Here is an 18,319-nt window from a genome sequence, read left to right as displayed (position 1 = left end):
CATGGATTCACATGCGAACCCTCCCTCTATCCCCTCTGCGGCTCTTCACTAGGTCATACTGCAACTTTACGTGCTACCAAATCTAAGGATGGCTGCCAGGGGAGGGGGTTAGGGAGAGGGCAGTCATTGGCTGGGGGCAGTATGACCCAGAGACCAGTGATTGGTTATTACTAAGAAAGACAGTTCAGAAACGAAACTGATACAGATGTTTTCTTTACCGAGGATTCCCAGCCTGACGATGGAGAATATTCATGAGCATGTGAATTCATGCCAGACCCATGCTGGAGAACAGTTACAGGTAAGTAACCTGTTCCTTAACAAAAAAAAGTATCACCCCCTAAAATGACAAGAGGAAGAATACTATCCTACTATGGCTAAACTTCAAAGGACCTCCAGTTACGTGCCTTACGAGGAGGTGTTTGATATAACAGAACCAGGACCTTATGATCAGGATGAGGACCCCTTTGATGAACCTGTAGACCACTCTACAGTCTGGGGTCATGAAAAACCTGTAGCTGATGCACCATGACTGTTGACGTCCACTACGACGGATCCAGATGTACTGTGCATGGTGGATATTCCCGCTTCACCTCCCATAAAACGAGCATCTCCCATCGATGACCAAATGGTATTCAGTGCTATTGTTAAGAGCGGCTGAACATTTTCAGATTGCCAGTCAAGAAGCAGTGGAAGACACCGACTTGGTGGAGGATATTTTGATATTGAAACCACCCTCAAATCAGGCGATACCTCTGTTAAATTCCATCAAATGGCGTATCGCCCCCCCACCTCTTTGATCGCACACAAAAGCAGTAAACCCAAGAGTTGAGAAACTTTCTCCCCTCGCCTACAGACCCACTTTCCATCCGGGGACATTCCACTCCTGATTCACTAGTGGTAACTACGACTAGGAAGAGAGCAGGAGTACCCTTGTCTACGGCCGAGGCACCGCCGGACAAGGACTGCAAGAAGTTGTGTACCCTGGCGAAGCGTATTACAACAACAGCAGCAGCCTGTTCCTCCAGGATTGCTAACAATACCACACTGTTGGCTAGTTACAGTGACTTCCAGTGGAATCTGCTCCAGGAAGGCCTACTGGAAGTACCAGAGCCAACACGATCACACCTGCTAGCGGTTATGTCGGAGGGGAGGCAGGTGAATCAAAACATTCTTAAAAACACCCTGGATGCTGTAAAGACAACAGGATGAACACTGACCCAAGGTACCTTGTTGAAAAGGCCCGCATGGTTGAAGAATTCGGGATTCAAACCGGAAACAGGCGTCCCTCATTAACAAACCGGTGGAAGAATCTAACCTGTTTGGAAAGGCGGTGAATGAGGGTTTAGAGACTGCAAAAAAGAAACATGAGACCTTGAAGTCACTAAACCAGATAACTCGAAGACCCTATCAGCAGCGAGGGGGTAGCTCTCGTCGCTCCTTTTGTGGACAATCTTATCCACGTCCCCCCCCCCCCCCCAATCAGTACGGAACAGGAAATACATGGTCCTCAGGACAGGGGGCAGCTGCCCCAAACCAATATCAGCCAAGAGGACAGTGCAGTGGCAAAGGAAGGGGTAGAAGCACAACCCCAAGAGGCTCCCCAGCCTCAAATCAAAAATGACATACCGATCAAGGTCCCCTCCCATGCCTCCCCGGTCAGGGGACGGATAACATCATTCTTCCACGCATGAGAGGAAAATACCACAGACCAGTGGGTCCTCAAAACAGTCACTCACGGTTACTGTATCGAGTTCGGCCGACCACCTCCATACTGGCAACCAACGTCCAGGCAATTGTCACCAGAACATCTGAAGATCCTACTACAAGAGGTTGAGATCCTGCAAGAAAATGGCGCGATCTAAGTTGTCCCCGGTCTACAGGTAAACATGGGTTTTATTCAGTGTACTAAGTTTCGTATGACAACACTGCAAGAGGTAATCCCTCTACTAAAACACGGGCATTACATGGCAACATTGGACATGAAAGATGCATACTTTCATATTTCAATGCTGCCAGCGCACAGGAAATACTTAAGGTTCATGATAGAGGACAAACGCTGTCAATTCAAGGTCCTTCCCTTCGGCATTGCCTCAGCCCAAGGGTATTTACAAAGGTACTGGCGGTAGTAGCATCTCACCTGCGCAGGGAGTCCATTCCAGTCTATACTTACCTCGATGACTGGCTAATAACAGGGGTTTTGCATGGAACATGTCTATCAAACACTCAAAAGACAGTAGATTTACTCTTCAGTCTGGGATTCTCAATAAACGAGGAAGTCAGTATAGACCGCAGTCAAGTCGAACAATTTCTGGGAGCTTTAATTAGGACAGAAGACTACCTAGTCTTCCCCTCCGAGAGGGTTCAAAACATGCTGTTCTAAATCCCTCATTATGTAACCAGTCGTGAGGTGACTGTATGCAAGGCCATGTGACTGTTAGGGATGATGGCTTCTTGCATTTACTTAGTCCCAATTGCATAGTTGCAAATGCACCCCATGCAAGAGTGGCTCAACAGCCAATGGTGTCAGGCAAGCGGACAATGGGACGATCTAGTGGTTGTCTTGGCAGCCCTTGATCTCTCTCTGCAGTGGTGGTCAAGGGGAAAACCTCTTGAAGGGGGAGACCTTCCCCTCCCCCCCCCCCACAGTAGAAGCCACTCTTACTACGGATGCATCTCTGGCAGGGTGGGGGCTCACCTTCATCGCACAGCGTTTGGTCCCCAGCAGTAGCATCCAACCACATAAACCTGTTGGAATTGTTTGCAGTATTTTAAGCCCTAAAAGCTTTTCAGACACAACTTCAGGGGAAGACAGTACTGGTTCTCACGGACATGTATTATCTGAACAAACAGGGGGCACACACTCTCCAGGGCTTTCCAAACTGCCCCAGAACTTTTGGAAGTGGGCTCTCAAACACGGGATGTTCCTCCTGTCTCATCATGTTCCAGGGGAACGCCATCTTCTGGCAGGCGTGCTCAGCAGAGACTTCCCTCTACCCACAGTGTACAAATAGCAGCTACACGAAGACATTGTCTCCAACGTCTTTGCAAAATGGGGCTTCCCAGAGATAGACTTGTTTGCAACTCTGGAGAATGCACAATGCCAAGATTACGCCTCCAGGCACCCCCCGAACTGCTCCAAGGGAATGGTCTCTGGATAACATGGTCAGGATAATTTGTCTACGCTTACCCCCACCTTAACTTGCCAACTCAACAAAATAGTGCACAAGATGCACCAGGAACCGGTCACAAAGATTCTGGTGGCCCTCATGTGGGCACGCCAATCCTGGTTCTCCCATCTGATGGTGATGTCAATCTCTCCTCTGATGAAACTACCTTGCCCATACAACATGCTCTCACAAGGCAAGGGGGGGAGACTCCATCCTTGCCCGCAAACTCTCAACTTAGTGGCCTGGCTCCTGAGGTCATCGTCCTCAGAGATGTATGGACATTCTTAAAGAGTCAAGAAAACCTAACACCAGACATTGCTACTCCAAGGAAACTCCTTTATCTGGTGCCATTCTAAGAGCATTAATCCAATTGACTGCTCTCCTACCCACATAGCGTTTATACCTGACTCATCTAATGGCTTCGGGTCTTGTTTTTAATTCACTGAAAGTCCATGTGGCGTCATTTTCAGCTTACACTACGTCCCAAAAGGAGTTGTGGTGAAAGATCCCAGTGATCAAGGCTTTTATGGAAGGGGTTAAAAGACTTAATGCCCCTATTTCAAACCCAGCCTCTGGGTGGGGCCTAAATGTGGTATTAACTAGACTAATGGGGTCTCCCTTTGAACCGATGTGTAAGGCTAGCCTTAAGGCTCTCACTTACAAGACTGCCTTCCTTGTTGCAGTCACTTCAATTAGGAGAATCAGTGAATTACAGGCACTTTCAGTTCAAGACCCATTTGTCACAATTCACAAGGACAAGGTGGTTTTGCGCACTCCCCCCTAGGTTTGTGCCTAAATTCATTTCAAAGTTCCATGTGAACCAATCGATAGAACTGCCTACCTTTTTCCAGAACCCCACTAACGTGGCAGAAAGAAGCCTACACACACTTGACGTACGTTGATCGGTCATGTGTTATCTGGAAAAAAACGAGACCACGAAGAAAGACAAATCAGTTTTTTTGTTTCAGTGACAGTTGGTAGAGAAAGGGACCCTGTCTCCAAGTCAACCATCTCAAAGTGGATTGTAAACTGCATCACACTCTGCTACACTCTTGCCAAGAGAGATCTGCCCTTCAAGCCTAGAGCACACTCTACTCTGGGCACTGGGGCTTCCATAGCATTCCTTGCAAATGTCTTTTCAAATCCATTTGCAAAGCAGCAACCTGGAGTTCTGTGTACACCTTTACAAACACTACTGCCTAGATACTCACTCTAGGTATGATTCTCAGGTGGGACAAGCAGTACTAAGACATCTCTTTACTACTGTTCCTTCTCACACCCCACCTCCAACTCTGGGTACTACTCGCTAGTCAATGTACAGCATGTGACTTTAAGCAGATTCACAAGCATCAGAAGACATGCATTATTTACCGTAATAGCATTTCTGATGATTGTATCTGCTTACAATCACATGCGCTCATCCTTCCTCTCTTCTAGGAGTAGAAGGTACATGGACATCTTACTACTTTCTCTCCATCTGTACTCACGTTAGTCATAAGGGTCCCTCATGGCAGAAAAAACACAACCAGAGCGACCTTGACGCATGAGGGATCTTGGGTACATTACACTTCAGGTTGGGCCTAGCGCTACAAGCACGCCCATGTCGACGTCCCATTTTGATCGTCGAAAGATGAGATGCAATACTCTGCGATTACCACTAGATGTCGGACTATATGCACAGCATGTGAATCTAAGCAGATACAATCAAATTCTATTATGGTAAGTAATTCATGTCATCGCGGTCATCAGATGACCGAGCAAGTGCCACTTCACTGCCAGGTGTCTACCTTGAGGATCCTGCAATATGCTTGACATGGAAAACTGGGAAGCACTAGAGGACAAGATTGCTGTGCCCCTCTTTTTGAAAGAGCAAGATCATAGCAGGCCAGCATCATAGTCCATAGTAAGTAGGTCTCTTATGCTTGCGGCCAGTGCCCGCAGGGCCAAAGACTAACGAGCATCAGCGTTCCATATCCCAAGCTGGCCCCTGCTGTGAGAAAATCCCCTGTCCCCACCAGTCCTCTTACAACCCTTAGGCCTGGTTCTGGAGGATGCTAATGCAATAGTTCCAGATTGGGGTGGCGAGGCATCCCTCGCTGCGGGATTCCTTATGAGCATCACCTCCTGCATGGTCTTGATAACCCTCTGTTCACCCTTGATAGCACAGATCGGAGTATGGAAAACCGCATCTGTACTTGATCTCCCTCTCTCTGAGCCACGTAGTGAAAGCACAGAACTCGCTCATTTTTCCCCAAAGTCACTGGAGCTAGTTCCCGTAGAAGCAATTAGCCATAGCCCATTGTCTGAGAGCCGGCCTCCTGCATTATCTTGTCCTTAATTTTGTGAAAGTGCACCCTTGAAAGGACATCCAGTATGAGATTATTCCGTAGCTAAACCCCAGTGCATGCCGTCCAGTTCCATCACCAGCAAATCCTGGCTTTCAGAGCCACAGAGAAGGGTGCAGAATAAGTCGTGAACGTAGGGCAGCAGCTCAGAGTTCTTGATAGGAAAAGGAATACTCTGAATCCGGATGTCATTTCTTTGAGACCTATTCTCTGCATCCTCCTGGCATTCCTGCAGAAGCCTCTTCTAGTCCACCAGCACAGTGCTCCTGTTATCAAATAGTGACATGTCATAGCTCATCTTACAAGTGGTGTTTTACATATCGTCAATCCGATTCTCAGCCTCTGCCATCCTTTAATCAAGTGCTCCAACTTTCTTGGTGAATTCCCCAACAGAAGACAAACTTGTGATTTCGGACAGCTTCTGCGCAAGATCCTGCTTGGTCGCAAGGACATCAGCCTGTCACATTCACTGAACCTGCTCTCACTGGTGTATCCGTAGAGGATTCTGGCTTTCAAAATCTTTCCTGGCTATGCATCATGGCCATCACATCTTCTGTCTTTCCAGACTTTGCAGCCGTGGATTCTATTGTCGTAGACAGATGGACACTGGCACCACTCCACGCCAGGCAACGAGAGGTACGAGGCCAAAGATCACACAAGCGGTGACTACGAGAAGATAAAAGCAGGAGCTACTGTCACTTGTGAATGGACACCCGCAACCCACAGGGCAGGGGAGGATGCGTCTTCACAGGATCACTAGGTCACAAGGAAGCACCGTTAGAATTCCAAGAGATATAGGAAGCACAGAGTCGGTTCGGAGGATGAAAGCCAACCCGGGCTGTGTAAAGTTGAGGGGACTTGTAGGGTTGGAGAAAGCAACTTGATTACCTCTGGCCCACACAGCTGTTCATCCAGGATATAAGTAGCAGCTGATCAGGAGCCCTGAACAGGACCAGGACAGCGGGCACCCCAGGAGGTACTTGGGCCCATGGGCTGGATTCCACAGCAAGCGTTTTTACCTCCTGCTGGTCGCTCCCCTCACTCACCACTAGATGGCCCTTCCCCCTCAGGACCGTGGGCCAGAAACAGACCAACTGCCCCGCACAGCAATTGCTCACGACGGCTGATCTTGGCGTAGTGTCGTCGGGGGGAAGGGGGGGAATCATGCCTAGGTGGGCGTAGTCAATATTGGCATCGCGGGACCAGCCAGTCTCTATTGTTGCCACCTGCCTCCAGCATGTGCTGAAACACTGAGGGCGCGGTTGACCTTTTGGCTGGGCCCGCTGCTCAGGAGGGCCTCAGATCAACTCAAAGCTGCTGCAAACAAAGGTCGGTACCTAGCCAACACAATACCCTGAAGCTCTGGAACCTGTGATATAAATAAAGTTGAATAGGTTCTCCAGAGCCACCAGGGGATGGCCACTGCCTTTGGCTTCACCAGAGCTGCCATAGAGCACGTCCTGGTTGGCTCCCGGCTAAGCCACACAACTCGAATTCACCTTTTAAATGTATACTTCACTTTATATCTTTGCTTTACTCCTGTCCTTATAAGACCATAGATGCTTAGTTACTGCCTGGGAACCAATGTTTTTTGGGTTACTTCATTATTTTAGTTAAATATTTTCACTATTATGCTTTCTTTGTAGAGCATTGTTTGCTCATTGGAGGTTGCCTAGGCTCCAGTTAGTTTAATTTCCTTTTTGTTCAGATTTGCTTCTGTTTAGCCTGCTGTTAAGGTGGATTTTGCACATGCCTCTCATGCAGACTGTACAACCACTGACCTTAAGGTTGGTGAATATTTCCCACCCAAAAAGGAAAGCTAAACATCTCTTAACCACTCTTAAAATGTTAAGCATGGCAGCACAGTCAGGCTTTTCTGTAGAAGGGGGATGTCGCCTGACACAAAGGTATAATAAGTCCATTTATCTACGTTTGTATACTGAAATAAAACATAAGCATTTATCATATATATTTCTGAGGCTTGTGGATCTGCTTATAACACATGCAATGCATAGGCCGACATCTAGTGGTAATTGCAGAGTATTACATGATTATTTTTTTTAACTCGAAAGAGGGATGTCGACTTTGCATGTTAGTAATACTATCCCTAGTGTGACATTTACTGTACCCATGTTCCTTCACAAGTTGAGGTACCTCAGTTTATTTTTTCTGCCATCGTAGTTGCAGAGTTCCTTTCTGGCGAACACCATTGATTAAACTTGATTAAGTTTGTTTTTAGACTTTGTTTTTATCCTTCCAACAACCGGCCGTTGCTCGCTGCACTACCAACTGCTTCAATGGATTTAGACGGACTGCTCCATCATTGACAAAGCTCAACTGTCTCGATGCTGCGGCCTAGACGGGCCTCACAAGGCCTCATCCCTTCACAGTAGGGACGGGTCAAATACTTTGTGCACTTTTAGAGAATGCCTCTTCTGGCCCCTTAACTTCCCTTTTGTCGCTGCACTGCCCTTTCCATTAGCAATGGAAAATACTCCTTTTAAATGTTACCCTTCTTGCAACAGGAAATTCTCTTGGAAGGACACACACATGGTGTGCAATCTTGTCTGCCAAGGGACCATCCTGAGAAAAACTGCAAGTCCTGCAGACTTTTTTGTCCAAAAACCCTAATGGACTATCAGACCAAACGCTGCGCCGCCCACGCCATGCAGGCTGAGGCCTCCATAGATGTGGCCGGGGAATCCAGCGAGGGCAGAATCGGTGTCTGGGTTAGATGGAATCCCATGTGCCGGCGGCCCGGTGACAGACACCACCCGGCAGCTCGGGCACACACACTTCCTGCCACACAAAGCACATACCCCATGGCTGACCATCGACCGCGTTGTCCACTGTTGAGCTACGCGGTGTCAAAGGAAAGGCATTCTAAATCATCCCTGTCCTTTGGGCCATCGTGCCTGCGTTCGCCGCACGGTAGTTCTCCGAAACCGGCACCAAAAGCAATTTCGGACACTGCGCTTAAAAAAGCCCTCCTTTCGTGCGCCAAAGTGCATGCATCGAAAAGGTGCTTTGGTGTCGTCCCCCGACCTCAAATCAAAAATTAAAGAGCACGTCCCGGTCACCCTCTTAACATCGAACAGCAAAAAATGTCGACGCCTCTACCAGCCAAGCCCTCTACCTCCCAAGATAATGGCCTTTTTCCCTCTGGAGACACCCTTTCAAGGATCCTGCATCACAAGGAACAGCCACCCTTGCATAACACCCCTACGCCATCAGTATTTCCAAAATCAGCTGAGTACACCCCAGAGAGCTTCGATAGAATTATGAGAAAAATAGCCTGCTTTGTGGACTTCATGGACAAGCACCCTGAGGAACTTGGAAATCTTCATGGCCCTACACAAAAGGGAGTGGCCAGGGATGAACCGTCTACTAAAAGGCCACCTCTGGACGCTACGACAATCATTCATCGCTCGTTTTTCTTTTCCCACAGCACTTTTTGCCGAAAATTTCTTTCAGAAAAAAAACATCAAAAAATATGGGTATGGTGATGAATGAACATAGAACCGTCTGGACATTTCACAGCCCAATACTTCCACCCAGGCCACCTCCAGTACCATGATCCCTCTGAAGACCTCTACTTTATAGATCCCCAGACATTCAAGAACAGCCAGTGGCTGACTCTCCAGTCGACCATCAACTTCAATGTAATGAGCTCCTTCACAAGGCTTCCCAAAATTTTAAAATAGACACCCAGGAGCCTCAGGTTGACAAGGATTTTGTGGAGGATGTTTTGGGTGACAAGAAATCCACCACTCAATTTATCCCCCTCCTGCAATCCATCCAAAGGCGCTTCCGGCCACCAAATCTCACAAGGGCGGTAAACCCTTTATATTGAGAAATTATTCAGGCTAGCCCCTGCAGACACCCTGTACATCTGGGGTTAGCTTAAACCCGATTCCATAGTTGTTACCACTACATAGGAAAGGGCAGGCACCTGGCTAGCCTCTGCGGAGGCCCCACCAGATAAGTAAAAAAAAAATAATAATCTACACCTTTGGCAGAAAGGTGGTTTCCTCGGCTGCCTACCAAACTAGAATAGCTAACCATAGCAACCTCCCGGCTAGCTATAGTTGCCATAAATCGTACTAACTAGAACAACAAATTGAAGCAGTTCCAGAACCCCTGAAGTCGCAACTTCTGAAGACTGTCACTAGCAAATCAGTATCTAATTGCATCTTAAAAAATAACCTAGATGTAGCGGACAATGCAGGCGGTATCGTAGCTGAGGGCACTGTAATGAAATTCCAAGCCTGGCTTAGGCAGTCACGGTTCAAATTAGAAACGCAGGCCACATATCTCAGTATGCCCATTGAGCCGAATGCCTTCTTTGGTAAGGCATTTGAAGATTCCCTAAAAAGTGCTAAAGAAGTATGACACCCTCAAGTCTCTTGGACAACTAACCAACTCTTGGACAACTAACCAACAAGCCTTTTGGCCGAAGGAGGTCTTCCAACACAAAGTTCTGTGGGCAGAGCCCTTGGCGCTCCATTTGTTAGAGCAGGGGCAGCCGATCATCATTGTGGGGAACCCTGCATGGACAATCCTCCTCCGATTTTCAAAGAGGCTACAAAAGGTCCAGGAGCATAGGTAGAGCCTCCTCAGCCAGAGGCGCCACCCCGCCCAAACAATGACGCCCCACTCCAGGTCCCCTCCCATGCCACTCTGGTAGGAGGTTGTATCTCACAATTCACCCACACATTGGAGGAGATCGTGTCTGGCAAGTGGGTGTTGTCCACTGTAGTGGTTGGATATTGTATAGAACTTCTACAAATGCCATCCAAACACTCGCCTTGACACAGAAAAATGAATGCCACCCGAAGAAAGGCATATATTACTGGAGAAGTGAAAGCCCTGCTGGAAAAGGACACCATTGAGCTTTTCCCGGCAAACCAGGTAAACAAGGGTATTTATTCAACATACTTACCACTGTCTGTATAAAATCTTCTAATGTGTGTAAAATATGTACAGCAGTGCTAAACGCCTACCATAAATAGCTTCTAGAGCCGTATGATCTTCCATGCCTAGCCTTTAGGTGTGCATCCGACCGCCCCGCCCCCCCCAGTATCACTCTTCATGACTATTAATAGCGTACGCACTGCTTCCTGCCATCTACCTCCAGCAGCACGTACATGCGCCTCACTGTAGTCGGCCCTCAAGCACGCCCGGTCCTTTCCCGCTAGTACAACTGGACAATTTCTTCAATTCGTCCTCGGCGTAGCGTCCGATACCCTGCTCCACTACAAACTGTTCCCATTCGTTTGCCTTTTAGCAAAAACTCCTTCGATCACTACGCTGAGCCCATCCCTCTGCTCTGGCGACGTTGTGTTACCTGCAGCTGCTAAACTTTTCGTCACTGCACATGATCTCTACACCCTCAGCAACCCCTTATAGCTTCACAGCAGCATATTTACTCTCAATCTGTGTGTAAAGTATTGAGTCAGTGACTTACTAGTGCCATTCTACTCTAGTGCCTTAGCAGCCTAGTTGCTCCGAGATCGTACGAAAAAACTGAGTCGGTGACCTGCCTTGCTAAATCCTGTTTCAATCCTGTATTAGCAAAAGTTCTGTGTAAAACTATGCCATTAGCTTGTCAGCGCTAAACCTATTTTAGACTGCTTAGCAAAATTACATTCCCATTGTGTGAAATATTACATTAGTGACCTGCCGATGCTAAACCTATTATAGTCTGTTGTAGCAAAATTGCATTACCTTAGGGTGTAAACACTGCATCAGCGACCTGCCATCACCAAACCTATCCTACAAATAATTGTTTAGACCTAGAGATGGTCCGCGCTCTACTTGAAAACAAGACAATTTACACACATCAAAAAAAATGTATGTATTGAGGTTTTGAAACAAGGTTCAATCATAAGATGGACAAGAGATGTTGATTTACCATAGCCTTTGTTTATTCCAAAAAGAAAGTAGTTGGTTGAAAATTCAATACTGTTGCTTCACAGTTGTAGTTTTTTTCAATCTATTCCCACGGTTATAATTCAATACTGTTGCTTCAGAGTTATGGTTTTTACAGTCTAATCACTAATTCAATACTGTTGCTTCACAGTATTGGTTCGATACTGTTTTTTTAGTCTATTCCCGACACGTGTTTCTCCACCCTTAGTTTGGTGGTATTTTTGTCTCACAAGTGTTAACACTGCTAGGGTTACCGAGGCAATGTGCACATGACTGTCCCAACATGCACTGGTGTCTCTGGCAGCATTCTTTCAAATCTGATTACAAGTCTTTTTAAAGAGACTCCTCACGTTGAGTCCCAATATAGTGAAGTGTTTCGAGTACACAAGAAACACACCTGATTTATTTATGTCTACCTCCTTTAAAAACTACTGTCTTTCTACTGTATTTCCTAGCCTGTATCATGGAATAATATAAAACTTCTGGAAACAAAAGGGGTTTCTTTCGGGGCTTATCACTCGAATTAGCACAATGAGTCACGTGTATTTTTATGTGATCTCTGTTGTCAAGCGGCATCTTTAGAGTCATTCTTACAGAAATATGAAAACGAGTGATTTCAGCAAACGGAACATGTTTCAAATAATATAATCTAAAATACTTCGCTATTTAAATGAGTCAACATACTTTTCATTCCACATATTAGAAAGGCAATTGGAGCACCCCATTCCAAAATGGTGTGTTTACTAAGCTAATATGGCAATAGGAACACGTGACGCTCACATCGCGGGTTTGTTTTTTAAACTTCTGGGTCAAAATGGGCAGTGTTCACAACCCGAGCGAACGGCAATCGTACCGTGGTTGTACGGATTTTGAGAAAGAACGCCATTTCATCTCACGCAAAGGTAAGAAGCCTAGTTTAAGTCATACTAAATAGCCGCACTAACTATATAATCATACACGTATAGCTTAGCTCTGCAGCTCTCCATTGATAAAGTGTGTATCAATCACACACACACTGTTTTCGTTTAGGGACATCCTTTGAAAACCTGTCAAGAACCGCACTGTTGGTGAACAGCCCGAATTTCATATATATTTATCCAAACAGGAGCGGGTTAGTACATTCTATTTACTATTAAGCAAACTGGTGTTTTTTTCTAAATACTAATTACCCCGAAATTACCCATTTTGAAGAGAGATTAAACGAATATAAAAATAGAAGGAATAAAAACACAAACTCAAATTGGTAAATTTCTTTTCTTTTTTTCAGCTTCACACTAGATACCTCCACATAAAGCATATCAATACTAACAGAACAAATGCAAGCAAAATAGCATCTTTTTCATGTTTTTGAATCTACTGTCTAAAAATCCCCTGAGGAACCGCCAAACTAAGGGCGGAGAAACACGTGTCGGGAATAGACTGAAAAAATTATAACTGTGAAGTAACAATATCGAACTAAAACTGTGAAGCAACAGTATCGAATTAGGGATTAGACTGTAAAAACCATAACTCTGAAACAACAGTATTGAATTATAACCGTGGGAATAGATTGAAAAAAACTACAACTGTGAAGCAACAGTATTGAATTTTCTACCAATTACTTTCTTTTTGGAATAAACAAAGGCTATGGTAAATCAACATCTCTTGTCCATCTTATGATTGAACCTGGTTTCAAAACCTCAATACATACATTTTTTTGATGACTGTGTAAATTGTCTTGTTTTCAAGTAGAGCACAGACCATCTCTAGGTCTAAACAATTATTTGTAGTTTAATTTCCCTTCTAAGGGTAATAGACCTCTGTTCCGCAGCTTCAACAGCATTAAGCCACAGTGAGGAGCGCTGGAATCAGCCAAAGACTGGTTAGATTTGTGACACCAAACCTATTCTAGCCTGCTGTAGTAAAATTGCATGTCCATTGTGTAAAATACTGTATCAGTATTCTAGTCCGTTGTAGCAAAATTGCATGTCCATGTCCATTGTGTAAAATACTACATCAGTGACTTGCCAATGCTAAACCTATTTTACCATGCTGTTGCAAAAATGCATTCACATTGTGTGATATTAAGTCGGTGATAAACTTGACTCAGCCTGTAGTAGCAAAGTCGCATCTAGATTGAGTGACAAACTGTGCCAGTCTGCCATCGTGCTGTTACTACCCCACCCTACCAGCATAATACACACATAGTGACTACTCTAGATTACTCTAGCTAACTGCCGCAGAGACAACTATAGCTTGATAGTCATGGTATTGATACTGTAACGTACTCTCGGTATGCAACTCGGGCTAACTACCATCACGTTTCCACTCTGTATTCAAAATACGAGTGCTTCTGGCCTCTTGCACTATAATTGTACTCAATTGCTAGATCCTTGTACTTCCCAGGTTTAGTATGATAGAGTCCTGCCTACCTCCTCCTAAGCTGTATACTATTGTTAGACCTTAGCACACTCCAGTCTCGAGTGATTTTGGCCTCTCGCACTAAAATTGAATCTGGCTGCTAACACACTGCATTCCCCAGACGTAGCTGGTTAGAACCTTGCCTACCCTCCTCCCAATTTGAATTTAAATATTAGCCTACAGCAAACTCTAGTCATGAGTGTTTTTGTCTTTGGTCACCTGTAACGATACCACATGTAGAAGCTAGTACATAGCATCTCCTAGCTATAGCCCAAAAGTACATTCTACCTTCCCTCCAATAGAATACTTAAATATCTGTACAATAATACGCTCCTGGCATAACCTGAAGTTGCCCCCTGCCTACTCCACTAAATCTATTCAGACCCTAATACTCACCCTTGTTATCCTTGCTATCATGGCCTTTGCTACCAAAACAAACACCCCAAAGGATAGAAACCTGAGACTTGGGTCTAGACTGCCCTGTATCTACAAACCTAAAAGAAATTTCCCTAACAACGCCTACAGACGAACCATCTCCCAGTCTAAGATCGCTCAGCCCTTATCACTGCAAACTACCTATTCCTGTGCTAGAACTCCAACCAAGATTCATACGGTCAAGAGTACCACCTCACCGAAACCTCCACCACTTTCTAAAGCTAATGGTACACAAATTCTAACAGGGTTCCTCATTAACACGAGATCAATGGTAGCCATGCCACTGAAATTGCAGACATCCTAAATAATGAGAACTTGGACCTACTGGCCATAACGGAGACGTGGTTACATGAGGCTGCAGGACCGACTCTCATGCTAGCGGTACCTGATAACTACCAGATCCTTAAAGTAGACTGGCCTAATGCCGGAAGTGGTGGCCTAGCCATCATCTTCAGAACGACCCTTCCTATCAGACCTGCCACGCCAGCTCCCTAATTGTCCTCTGAAATACTCACAGCCAAACTGCCTCTCTCCAACAACCGCACACTAACAATCCACCTGATATACAGGCCACCAGGGCCTCTAGGTACCTTCGAAGATGACCTAACCAGCCACCTAGCCAACAACACAAAAGACCACTCTCAAACACTACTCATGGGAGACTTTAATCTTGGCTTCAATGACACAGACAACGCACATTCTAAATCAATAGCAGCCTTGTTAAGTGACCCTGGTCTCACTCAAAAAGTCCTTTCTCCAACTCACATTAAAGGAAGGACCCTTGACTGGGTATCTGAACTAAACTGTAATATTAATATCACAGATATTGTCCCGCAACCTTGGACAGATCACTACTTAATAACCTTCTCCGCCACACTAGTCCTTCTCAACCCCAAAACTAACAATATGGTACACCCTTTTCCGACCAGAAGTAAGAAGGACATTACTGCTGACAAACTCATACCTCTCCTACTTCCAGCATACCTCTCCTTCTCCCAGCCATCACTGGATTGGAAAGTAAACCAACCCTGACATACTAGTAAACCCCTTCAATAATGCTATGACCAAGGCACTTGACATGACTGCCCCTGTCAAACAGCACAAAGCTAGACAAGAAGCACATCTATATTCTTGGTTTACTCCTCAACTTAAAGCTTTAAAACTAAAAAAAAGAAAGCTCCAATCTATTTGGCGCCACTCCCCTACTGAAAATAAGAAAATAAACTAACCAAACTGGCCAAACTGTACAAAAAAGAAATAATAAAAACCAAAAAGAATACATTCAATGACAGAATTGCCAAAGCCAACTCCAACACCAAAGAACTCTTCTCGATCCTCCCTGAACTGGAATCCCCAATCCAACTGGTAGACAATGCCCCTAAGGACAAGGTATGGTGCACTAACATACACTATGCCCTATCCAACAAAATCTCTTCTCTCCAATGTAAAATTGCTAATAAAAAGGCTACACTGCCACCCGATACAAAATCAACTCAACCACTCGAGATCAGGACAACTACACCCTTTTGCTTCAAGACCATCTCTATAATTGACACTGAAAAAATACTATCCCTCAAACAGCAAGGGCGATATTTACCCAGCGCAAATAATAAAGGATGCAGCTAGGGATCTAGCCCCTTTCATTTCTAAGCTTATAAACTCTTCCTTTAAATCAAATACGGTACCTGCCAACCTCAAAGAATCCTGGGTCCTCCCCTTACTCAAAAAACAAACACTGGACCCCACTCTCCCCACTAACTATCGACCTATCACCATCATACCGTCTTTACTCAAAATCCTGTATAGAGCGGCATACATACAAATCCAGGACTATCTGGAAGTTAACCACCTACTTGGCTCACAGCAATCTGGCTTCCGCCCCCTCCATGGCACGGAAACATCTTTGTTAGATCTTAAGACACAAATTGAAGAACTAAAGGACAATGGAAAAACAGCTCTGCTACTCCCACTGGATTTGTCGGCAGCCTTTGACTTGGTGGACCATTCTGTTGTATGCAACCACCTCAAATCTGCCGCCAACTTCACAGGAGAGGCTATTGCCTGGATCCTTCTTAGCCAATCGCACCATGAAAGTCTTCTCCACCACGGCCTCCGCTGACCCTATCAAGATTACCTGTGGTGTCCCACAGGGATCCTGTGTCTCCCCCAGCATGTACATCTTCACCAAGCCTCTGTTTGAAAAGTTGGATAGACTGGGTGTCACCTACACTAACTATGCAGATGACACCCAGAGCCTCATACCCCTTTCGGGCAACTTTGAGGCTGACTTAGCCTTGGTGAACAAAATCTACTCTATCATTCAGGCATGGATGGCATCACATGGCCTCTGCCTGAACGATGAGAAAACGGAATTACTAATCCTAGGCTCGGAAACTAACATCAAAATGTTAGGCCCAAACTATACCTCTGTCAACATAGATAACAATACTATCAAGGTGATGTCGGTGGCTAAAACCTTAGGATTCTACCTGGACTCCTCTCTCACACTCAAAAAAGCAGGTCAACCCCGTAGCCTCCACTACAACCTATACCTGCAAAATAATCCGAGCAGCTAGACCATATCTCTCCAACGCTAGTTGTATCACCCTTGCCAATGCTCTTATGTCTAGACTACTGTAATGCCCTGTACTCGGGAGCCAATAAATACATCACAGATAAAATTCAAAGATTGCAGAATAACGCCCTGAGAGCAGCGTTGGATGTCCCCTACAGAGAGCATATAACCAAATCTAGGAAAGAGGTTAACTGGCTGAAAATAAAGGACAGAATTCTCCTCAACAACCTCTCTAACCTCCAAATGTCTGAACAACCTAGCACCTCCTTACTTAGCGGAAAAAATCACCAGGAGAACAGCAGCCAGCCCTACTAGATCTGCTAATACATTTATGCTGGAGACTCCTAGGTTTAAACGTTTGACTGCCGGAGGAACTAGCTTCCCTGTCGAGGCTGCGCAATGTTGGAGTAAGCTACCACTTGACCTCGGACAAGAACAACCCTATCCCACATTTAGGCATAACATACTTAAATGGCTGCACACGAATGACACTTAACCTGATCCACCTTTACCGACCATTCCTGGCCTGCACCTGACCCCGGCATTTGACGAGTCACACTGTACTGTAACCAACTATGTATATTAACTGTATGTCAATGTGTCCTTGGCCCTGCAAGGATTCGCCCTTGCATTATATGTATGTATGCACCTTTGGTACTTATTTGTATGCACCTGTTTATGCTATGTAACCAAGCTATAAGACTTCTCATACTGTTTGCGCCCGGCTACCTAAGGGTTTGGTGCGCATTACCAAATGAACAAACGAACCTACTTGTGCTAAAAAAAACGACCTAACAATGCGCCCGGTGCTGCAACCCGCACCCAGCAATGTATAGCCTCAAATTTTGCCTGACCACGCCTCGGGGGCTGGGAGGGGGGGTAATTCCGCTCTTGAAATGGGGGGATTACATGGCAACATTGGACATGAAAGATGCATACTTTCATATTGCAATGTTGCCAGCACACAGACTTTTCTGCACTTCCAAATAGCAGGAGAAAACTACCAGTTCAAGGTGCTCCCTTTCAGCATAGCCTCAGCCCCAAGGATATTCATAAAAGTACTAGCAATCGTAACGGCGCACTTATGCAGATAGTAAATCCCAGTGTACGCTTATTTGGACAACTGGCCAATAACGGGGGAATACCCTCAAATTTGCAAAAACACCCAAAGAAGAATCAACCTTCTGTTTCAATAGGGATTCTCCATCAATGAGAAAATAATCAAGTCTCGTACCCAGTCTAACAAAACCATTCCTGTGAACAATCATAAGAATGAAGGAGGAGCTAGTCTTCCCCCTCAGAGATCAAAACATACTGTCGCAAATACCTTACTACCTAGCTAGATAACCGTACACAAGGAAATGCGCCTGCTGGGAATGATGGCATCATGCATTTATCTAGTTCCACATGCGCAGTTGTGCATGTGCCCCATGCAGGAGTGATTAGCAAAGCAATGGTCTTGGACA

General features: G+C 45.5%; 1 protein-coding gene across 1 annotated transcript in view; it reads left to right on the top strand.

Annotated features, from left to right (window-relative positions):
- RAB21 (RAB21, member RAS oncogene family) overlaps positions 1–18,319 on the top strand; it is a 368,664-nt gene that overhangs the window by 230,773 nt on the left and 119,572 nt on the right. The gene's annotated exons all lie outside the window — the stretch shown is intronic.

Source organism: Ambystoma mexicanum, chromosome 12 (genome assembly GCF_040938575.1).
Source record: "Ambystoma mexicanum isolate Mex_15411 chromosome 12, UKY_AmexF1_1, whole genome shotgun sequence".
Lineage (NCBI taxonomy): Eukaryota > Metazoa > Chordata > Amphibia > Caudata > Ambystomatidae > Ambystoma > Ambystoma mexicanum.
The sequence above is the reverse complement of the archived record's forward strand: the minus strand, read 5'-3'. Positions and strand labels throughout refer to the sequence as shown.